At 35.8% G+C, this 9853-nt stretch overlaps 1 protein-coding gene and 1 non-coding gene across 7 annotated transcripts in view; one reads left to right on the top strand and one right to left on the bottom strand.

The window, feature by feature from the left end:
• The first annotated feature begins 1061 nt into the window (after positions 1-1061).
• Positions 1062-9853, top strand: part of LOC103121176 (hyaluronidase PH-20-like) — a 36654-nt gene continuing 27862 nt past the window's right edge. For 3 of the 6 annotated variants that reach the window (XM_060196515.1, XM_060196513.1, XM_060196514.1), the window contains exons 1-2: positions 5623-5774; positions 6575-6637. The gene's annotated coding sequence lies outside the window, so the exon portion shown is untranslated. Of the gene's footprint in view, positions 1203-5617; positions 5775-6574; positions 6638-9853 lie in introns of those variants that run through there. The other 3 variants (XM_060196511.1, XM_007531692.2, XM_060196512.1) reach the window with 3 other exon arrangements.
• Positions 8517-8623, bottom strand: LOC132540038 (U6 spliceosomal RNA). Its single transcript, XR_009551318.1, has one exon. It is a non-coding gene; the product is annotated as a U6 spliceosomal RNA (small nuclear RNA).

Below are 9853 nucleotides of genomic sequence, written 5' to 3'. Positions count from 1 at the left end.
AACAGTTCATTGAAATTTATTGTGTTTCCCTTTCTTCTTCTAGCGTTTGCCCTTCTTCCATAGCCAGTCAACAGCATCAGGTTGAGCCTGATGTAAAGTTTCGAGACCTCCTTTGAATCTGGAGAGGTGGCAGTCGTTGACTATGTGGGTCATAGTCTGTCTGTAGCCGCAGGGGCAGTTCGGGTCGTCTCTGGCTCCCCAGCGATGGAACATAGCGGCGCACTGGCCATGGCCTGTTCCATAGCGATTGAGGAGAGCCCAATCATAATGTGTTTCCCCTTATTTTGTTTCATAGTCCCTCTTATGCATGAGGATATCTGGTATCCATTCTGCTCTGACTTATTTGACTTAACCACTCTACTTGCATACAAATTATAGTGGAAGAGAAGATTTCATCATTCTTACAGCTGATTAGTATTCCACTGTTCATATATATATATATATATATATATATATATATATATATATTCATTAGCCATGCATCTGTTATTGGACACTTTTTTCTTAATTTGGCTATTATGAAGAGTTCTAGAATGAACATAAGAATGTATACATCTATTCAGGTATTTTTGTCTCCTTTGGATAAGATTATATGGAATTTCAATTTTAATAATATATATATGTTTCAGAATGTTTTCCACAGGGACTGGATCAATTTACATGTCCACCACTAGTGTAAAAAGAGTCCTGTTTTTTGTTTTGTTTTACTACATCTTTCTCAGCATTTGATTTTTCTTTTTCTTTCTTTCTTCTTTTTTTTTTTTTTTAGTCTATAATATTCCCTCAAGTCTGAGTAGTTTCTTATTGTTGAATTTGTATTTCTCTGATGGTATGGACCAAGTTAGATCACAATAATGAAAGTAGATTTTAATTCACTGCAAACAAGGTGACAGATCTTGTTAGTAGCATGGAGGACTTTATGGAGTTGTGCAGATCATAAGCAAGAGAGTTCTAGAGTCCAGAGGAAGAACAAAATTCTGAATAGGAGAACTATAGTGTTGACTAGTATAGTTCTTAGAATGCTCTAGTAAGAAAAGAGAATACTAGGAAACACCAATTTCTGAGGAAAGGTCTGAGGAACATATCATGTGGTATAGAGAGAAGAAGCCATTACAACAGAGGAGGTTATAGCCACATCTTATGGTGATTGGGAAGTATTTAAATAGTATAAGGACTATACAACATGACTTCTGCATTTAAAGGTACTTAAATTCAGTATATATAAAGATATGACATAAATGAATAATCTATAATTTTACCACTAGTACAAACATAGCTGAGGAGAAGGGAGAAATATGGAATAACTAATTTCTTTTGACAGATCTGAGTTCTTTTCTGACTGCTGCCAGAGTTACACTTAACCGCTGACACCAGATGCTTTAAAAGACTAGGCTCTTGCTCCACTAAACCTTGTGTTTAGGACCTTGATTATAGCTACACCCATTCACTCATTATATAACTTCTAAAATTTTGTCACTTTAATTTAAAATGTCAGTATAAATAGAGATAATCAGAGACATCTTATATGTCACATCTACTGGCCTTTTGATGAAGCGAAATTTTGGAGCTGAAGAACCTACCTAGTTAACTGCAGTTTGTTTATCTTCCTCATAATGTCCTCATAAGTAAACCAAAGGGGGTCAGGCAGTGGTGCATCTGGTTATAGAGAACATGTTACCATGTACAAGGACCATGTACAGGTTGAGGCCTCGCTCCCCACCTGCAGGGGCAACGCTTCACAAACATTGAAGTAGGTCTGCAGGTGTCTTTCTTTATCTCTTCCATCCTATCTCTCCCTCTCCCCTCTCAACTTCTATCTGTTTTAAATATCCTATTTAAAAATAAATAGGATGGGGAGGGGAAAAAATGGCCACCTGGATGGTGTATCCCTGGTGTCAGGATATAAAAACAAAACAAACAAACACTAAATTAATGCCTGCTTAAGTATAAAAACAATAGATATGATTCTGAAACCTGAATCCAAGGGATTTAATTAGAATTGCTTTTTTTGTTTTTTTGAGCTCTTAAAAGAGGGACAAGCATTTGTCTACTCATAGGCTTACTACTAGGAAGAATTGTATCAGGTACATGATATAGATGGAAAATTGGCAGGAGGGAAGAAAGAGAAGTAGAAACATTTATAACAAATTCTCAGATTTCCAACTGAAACTAAATTTCGGTTAGTGCCCTTTATCCTCTATTTCCTCTATTTGTTTTATATAACAAAATATGTAGGATTGGTGTTGATGAGTCCAGAGTTCATCCTTCTTCATTGCAGTTTTCTGATAAAGTTATTTAGTAAGACTAGACCATCGTGAGAAAAATCAGAAGGTAATCTACATTAACTAGGAGATAACCCTCACAAATGACACAAATTTATCTCTTATTTAGATAAAAATGTTTGTCTCTTAGTTTACAGGACTTCCTAAAAATTTAGGAAGATTCTGGGACATTGAAAATGAGTCAATGTGACTACAACATGCCATTCTCATGATCAAAATGAAATAATCTAAGGAAAAGAAGAAACATAATAGTTGCCATGTTATCACTTCCAATCATTTGGGGTTAATATACAAAATGAAATAACTGAGTAAAATCATGAATAAATGAGTCAACTATTTTAAAGTTATGGAAACCAAAATTGATCAGTAATTTAGAAGAAAGAGTACAGTCTTTGAATCTAACAAGATGCATATATTTGAAGATACGTAGACTGAATCTTAATCCTTTTTAAGAAAAAATGTGGTTGGCACTATATCAGAGTGGGATAGTTACACAAACAAGTAAAAAAATATACACGCCCTACACTATACTACTTAAAATATGCAATATTGTGTCTCAGAAAATATCCTGCATTTTCTTCATATGTTCATATTCATAATAATAACTCAATGAGACACTGTAAGGAGCAAGACTTTCAGAATTTAATAATAGTGTATTAATGTTGAAATAATAGGCAATCATTTCTTTTTTAATTTATAAAAAGGAAACACTGACAAAACCATAGGATAAGAGGGGTACAACTCCACACAATTCCCACCACCAAGAACTCCATATCCCATCCCCTCCCTTGATAGCTTTTCTGTTCTCTAGCCCTCTGGGAGCATGGACCCAGGGTCATTGTGGGATGCACAAGGTGGAAGGTCTGGCTTCTGTAATTGCTTCCCCGCTGAACATGGGCGTTGACTGGTTGGTCCATACTCCCAACCTGCCTCTCTCTTTCCCTAGTAGGGTGGGTCTCTGGGGAAGCAGAACTCGAGGGCAATTATTTTTTCTAACAATTACATCCTTACTTAGAAATTGAGAACACCTGGTATTTCAATATGTTTCTGTGATAAATTTAAGCATCATAATTCATTATTTACTTGGAATTTTTTACATGAGTTCATAATCAGTAATAGATTCCCAAGTATTTTGATTGCAATTATATTTCCTCAAATATTCAGAAGGTTTCCTCACAATGTCCAGAACTGGCACTTTCCAATATACGTCACCTAGTCACAAGAAGCTAGGGTTAATCAGGTCTTCTAGAGAGTGTTCAAAAAATTTATTAGTGATTAAATAATTATTAACAAGATTGTAAGATAAAAGAAATGCAATTTGATACACTTCCCACCCAGAGAGTTTCTTGTCCCATCCCATCCATTGAAAATTTCCCTATTCTTTATCATCCAGGGGGGTAGATATGGACCAAATTTCTTTATGGGGTACAAAAGATGGAAGGTCTGGCTTCTGTAATTACTTCTCTGCAGGATATGAATGTTGGCAGTTTGGAAGACAGCTATGCTCACCACTATACCACCAACGCCTGAATGTTGGCAGTTTGATCCATACCTCCATCCTGTTTCTATCTTTCCCTAGTTGGGTAGGACTCTGGAGAAGTGAGAATCCAGAACACATTGGTAAGGTCATCTGCCCAGTGAAGGCAAGTTGGTGCCATGGTAGTAACTGCAGCTAGGTGGCTAAAAGACACTAATATATAAAGCAGGACAAATTACTTAATAATCAGGAAAACAAAGGTAGGAACAGAGGCAGACGAAATTAGGGGATCTTCATGTGGGAAGAAACTAGGAAGTCTATTTTAGGTATATTCCAAGGGGCTCATGGCTTTAGTAATTTTTTTCCCAATCCTGATACTAACATGGAGGTAGACTAAAATACTGTCTGAGAATATGATGTCAGAGTTTATAAAAGATCTAGAAAACTGGATTAGGGCAGAGAGTAGCTCCCAAACATGAGGAAAGTATATAAATAATTCTTGCCCTTATCCAGCTTTTATAGTCCTTTCTTTATCTGACGAGGCTAGACTTTCTCCCAGTTGTTAATTTGTTGAGTTCAATGTGCTGTATCCAAACTAAATTGGGTTTATGGGGTTTGACCTCAAGTTAGGGAGGGAACAGACTTAGGATTTAAGTGGTATCTAAGTTAACCTTAGGCTTTACTGCATTTTACTTGCTTGGTGACTATAGGGGACAATAATTGACCTTTAATTGATATATACACTTTGGCCAGTATATCTCTCAGCAAATTGTTTGCAGTATTTCTTCTAAAGATTATCAAGCAGGTTACATTAATGCTTTTGCTGTCAGGAGAGATTAGGGGATAACTTTCAAGAGAAATTCTGATCACTGTTCTAATTACTTACACAAATGAAGATTGTGTGACCTTCACTTAAGATAATCTCTAAAAATGAACTTTCTATGGAGAGTCTATATTGATCTTAGTGCAAACATCTAGTAATAGAGTATCTAAATGTAAGGATAATACTATTCTTATCACATGACCCCCCTTCTCCTGAAGTCCTAGTACCCTGTCCCATTTCTACATTCACATATGAAAACCTCAGGTCTACCCTAGTTACACTGAATGACAGCTGAATCAATTCTCCATAGGTAAGTAATTAACTTTGTTCTTTTCCTCCTGCAAATCCATCTGGTACTAATTTGTTTGCTCATCTACACAGAAGAACCTAGAAGGTAAGAAAAAAAAAATTGCCTCCAGGTCTACGACTATAAACACTGTTCCTACATAAAACTTTGATGAAAGGGTTGCTGTACTCATTAATGTTTAAAATATAATAAAACTGTTGCACACATGGGCAAAGATTTCCAGGTTTCCAGTACATATTATTTCTAAGATAATTTTGACCTGTTTTTATTGCCTGTTAATAACTAGAACCACATAAGCCATACACAATTACATAGAAGTAGTATTTTGAAAACCATAAACAATTATTAAGAAACTATGTACTAACTAGATACAGTCTTGGGAATCTCACTGTCCTGTAATTATGTTGACAAGTGAGTACATGTCTTTGGAATTTCATTTAACTCTTTGACATTATTTTCTGTTCTGATTACCTTTTGTATATTGTTCTTCTAAGTAAAATAATAGGTATTATACACATCTTGTTTCCTTATTCCAGTCTCATGTCTTATCTACTCCTTAACGTCATACTTTATTCAGACTTTTCAAAATTTCTAAAATAGAACAACCTCTAATCATAATTTTTCTCCTGGATGCTTCCACAGGTAAATTGCCTTCTTTTTCTATTATTGATTCTCTAGTTCTTTTTTCTCTTCCTATAGCTTGATGAGTCTCAATGTACTACATACTATGTCATAAATTAGTCAGATAGTTAGTCAGTTCTCACTCTACAAGTCCTCCTGAGTTCCTGTTTCTCTAGTCTCAGGTAAGTATAATAGTATACACCTGTTTTCCTTTGCCCTTGGTGAGAAGACAAATACAACTTCTGCCTCTTCTCATTTACAAAGGTAAATGTGCTCAGGTTTTTGTGGAGTTGTACATATTGGAAAAAATTGCATTAGCATATTTCTATAATTTATTGGAGGTTGATAGTAAATTTTCTTTTTGGATAGCATCTGCCACATACTTTTGTAATATATATTATCCTAATTATAGTTTAACTTTAATATTAATGTCAATATCAATAATGTTTGTTCATGACAGTTCCTTTCACTTGGATGATTAAAGACTGCCATATTTTTGGATATATATAAGTAGTCAAACTGAGTTGATTTTAGTGTGATATTAAGAAATAGTCTTGTTAACTATTGCTTCTTTGAATTTTGGTGACTATTGTTCCTCTTGTAAAATTAAAGAAGATTGAACCTTATGCCAAGCTAATCTATAAATTCCAAATAATGAAAAAAATCTTGATTCTATTTTAGTATCAATTTTACTTTCAACTTTTAATTTCACTTTTAAATGTATTGTTTCATGATGTGACAATAGTTTACAAAGCTATATGTTCTTAAAACACTATTTGGTGACTCTTCAAAATGTTTCCATACCATACCCACCAACATAGTACCAATTTCCCTCTACAAGAGTGCATTGGACCCCCCATTCCTTATTAGTGATTTAATATTTACTTACAAAATTAAGAGATAACAGGGCTTTAATTCCAAACCACTCTCACCACCAGAGTTCTGTGTCACCATTCCCTCTGTTGGGAACTGTAGTAGTTCTCCCAATGTCACAAATATTGGTTGGCTATTATTTCTGTAAGTATATTTGTATATATTTAACCATTTATTTTTTATTTTATTAGTGATTTAATGGTGATTAAGAAGATTGGAGGATAACAGTACAATTTATCCCCTCCCCTCCATTGGTAGGTTCCCTATTCTTTATCCCTCTGGGAGTATGGACCAAAATGATTTCTGGGATACAGAAGGTGGAAGGTCTGGCTTCTCTAATTGCTTCTCCACTGGACATGGGTGTTGTTAAGTTGATCTATACCCTCAGCCTGTTTCTAACTTTCGCTAGTGAGATAGAGCTCTGGGGAGGTGAAGTTCTAGGACACATTGGCGAGGTCATTTACCCAGGGAAGTCAGGATAACATCATGGTATTGTCTGCAACTTGGTTGCTAGAAGGTGGTAAGATATAAAAGGATACGTTGTTTAAAAACAGCAACCTAAAGGTAAGAATAGATGATCCTGCCTTCTCCTTTGTTCAAAATCATCCTATACTTGTTACTACTTCTAAATGTCCTTCTTTTTTTCCTTTTCTCTCTCTGGGTCCTGATGGAGTTAAAGTTCAGACCCCACTGGTCATTTTCCCCTAACATTTCTCCCCTTCTGGGAGTACAGAACAAAAGATAAATGTTATGGACTACATAAGATGGGAGTTTTGACTTCTGTAATTGCTTCTCTGCTGAACATGAACATTAACAGGCTGATCCATGGTTGCAGCCTATTTCTGTCTTTCCCTAGTTGGGTAGGACTCCAGAAAGGTGAGGTTCAGGAAGACGTTGGTGAGATTGCCCAGGGAATAGGATAAAACCATAGTAACATCTGCTACTTGGTGGCTGAAATGCAGTAATAAACAGGAACCCAAAAGTACGAACAGAGAAGATGAGAATAGAGATCTTAGGGTGGAGATAAGGTAGGAAGTCTATTTGAAGTATGTTCCTAGGGGTCCATGACTTTAATAATCTTTGCTTGAGTTTGATAGCTAACATACAAGTGATCTAAGAATATTGTCTGGGGAGGTATAGTGAGAGTTGAGAATAGGGTTAGAAAACTGGATTATGGTAACTCCCAATATTGAAGAAAATATATAAATACAATTAATGGTTCACCCCACTGATATGACCCAGGGTCCATATATATTCTTATTTAGCATAGAAGCCCCTGTAACCTCTGATTCCCTGTCAGTCTGAGATTGAAATTCATGACCACAGCTGGGAACATTTCAGGATGCACTCATTTCAGGACTAGCTTTCCTTAAGTGGCAGGGTTAGGATTCCCAGCTTCCCACTGGAGAGAAGTTCAGTGCCTACCATTGCTACTTTCTAGTGAGGGCAAGAACCCTCTCCTTAACCTTAAAACGCTACCCTTCCCTCATTGTAGTATCACATTTGTAGTCTAAAGGTTTATTCTCACTTAACTTTTCTTGTTACCTTGTTTTTTTTATTATTTATCATTTTTGTGTTGTATAAATCCTATCAGTATTGAATGTTGAGCAAGTTTAGTGGTAATGAATTTCTTTAACTGCTGTTTATCTTCATTTTTATCATTTTATTGAGGGAATTATGACTTATAATACAATTATTACAAGTATAGTTTCTTATCTATCCATGATAAATGTCAGCACACCACTCCTGCCACCAACTTGCCATCTCTTTCCTTCATAGGACACTGAGTCTTCAAAGCTATTTGACTTTCAGAACTGAGTGATAACTGGACAGAGAATTCTTTGTATGTCCTTTTTAAAAAAGCATTTCTTTTAAAAACATTTTATTGATTGATTAAATTTATACAGAAACAGAGAAATTGAGAGGGAAATGAGAGACACAGAGAGAAAGAAGGCTAGAGAGAGAGGGAGGGAGAGAGGGAAAGAGAGAGAGAGGGAGAGAGAGAGACCCCTAAAACACTGCTTCACCGCTGTGCAATGCCCCCCTGCAGGTAAGGACTGGGGCATGAACAAAGATACTGGTGCACTATAATGCATGCACTCAACCAGATGTGCCGCCAGCTAACCCCCCACCCCCAATATGGAATGCTTCACAAATTTGCATGTCATTCTTGTGCAGAGGCCAACCTAACCTTCTCTGTACCATTTCAATTTCAGTATATATGCTGCCAAAGTGAGCACTGTATGCCCTTTCAGTTCAAAATTTTGACTATATTAAGCCAATTCATTATAGTTTAGCCATCGTCATGAGTATGATTTTATTATGCAACAGGCCTCCAAAGTTCTCTCCCATCCCTCTCTTCCATTTCCTTCCCCCAGAATTCCTTGCTTTGGTGCAATACAATATGCCCAGTTTACATTTCATTTTGTTTTCTCCCTCCCTATCTTTATTTATTAGTTCCTACTTATAAGTGAAATCATTCAGTATTTGTCCTTCTCTTTTTAACTTATCTCACTTAACATGATGTCTTCTAGCTCTGTCCAAGATGATGCTAACGAGACTACTTAATCATTTTTAATAGTTGGGTAGTATTTCATCATGTATATGTACCACAGGTCTTTTTTTTTAAGCCACTCATCTGTCATTAGATATCTGAGTTGCTTCTAAGGTTTGAATATACATATACATAGATATATTCTGATAAAAAATCTAAACCTTTCTCTCTTCTTATATCCTTATGGTTGTAATATTATTCCCTCTTCATAAGTGTGTGTTAAAAGAAAAATTATTAGAAAAATCTCATTAGTAAAGAATAGACCAACCTTGAAGGTGGCGAGTGTGCAAATGAATAAGCCAAAATTAAAAGGCGTATGTTGATAATTCCGATGTCTCATAACTGTACATATTATTTTTGGTGTTTTCTCTTTTTTTGTCTTAAAAATCTTTATTTGTTGATTAGACACAGTCAGAAATCAAGACGGGAGAGGGAGAGAAGCAGAGACACACCTGCAGCACTGCTTCACCACTCACAAAGCTTTCCCATTGCAGGTGGGAACCGGGGCCTCAAATCTGGGTCCTTGTGTATTGTAACATGTGCACTCAACCAGGTGGACCACCAACTGGCCCTGTTTTTTTTTTTTTTCTAACTTATCTTTAATATCAGTGTTTTGACTTTGACTTCTGACTCTTTTCCAGTAGTCTTCTCTCTACATTTTTTAGTTCTACTAGTTATTCTTTTTGCATATGGTTTCTATTAGAGTGTTTCTTATATTTTTTCTGACTTCAAGTTTTCTTCAAGGGAGCTTCTCATTTCTGTGAGCATCTTCAGAACCACTGCTTTGAAATCTCTTTAGAAAATTTAGATAAGTTTGTTGAATTTGAGGTTTCCTCAGATTGTTGAATTGATCTCTCAGTGTGGGAAATGTCTTTACTTGAGAGTGTCTGTGACACAAAAAAGGATTTCAAGACAC

This window comes from Erinaceus europaeus, chromosome 8, assembly GCF_950295315.1.
Source record: "Erinaceus europaeus chromosome 8, mEriEur2.1, whole genome shotgun sequence".
Taxonomy (NCBI): Eukaryota; Metazoa; Chordata; class Mammalia; order Eulipotyphla; family Erinaceidae; genus Erinaceus; species Erinaceus europaeus.
This window is presented reverse-complemented; position numbering and strand designations above follow the sequence as displayed.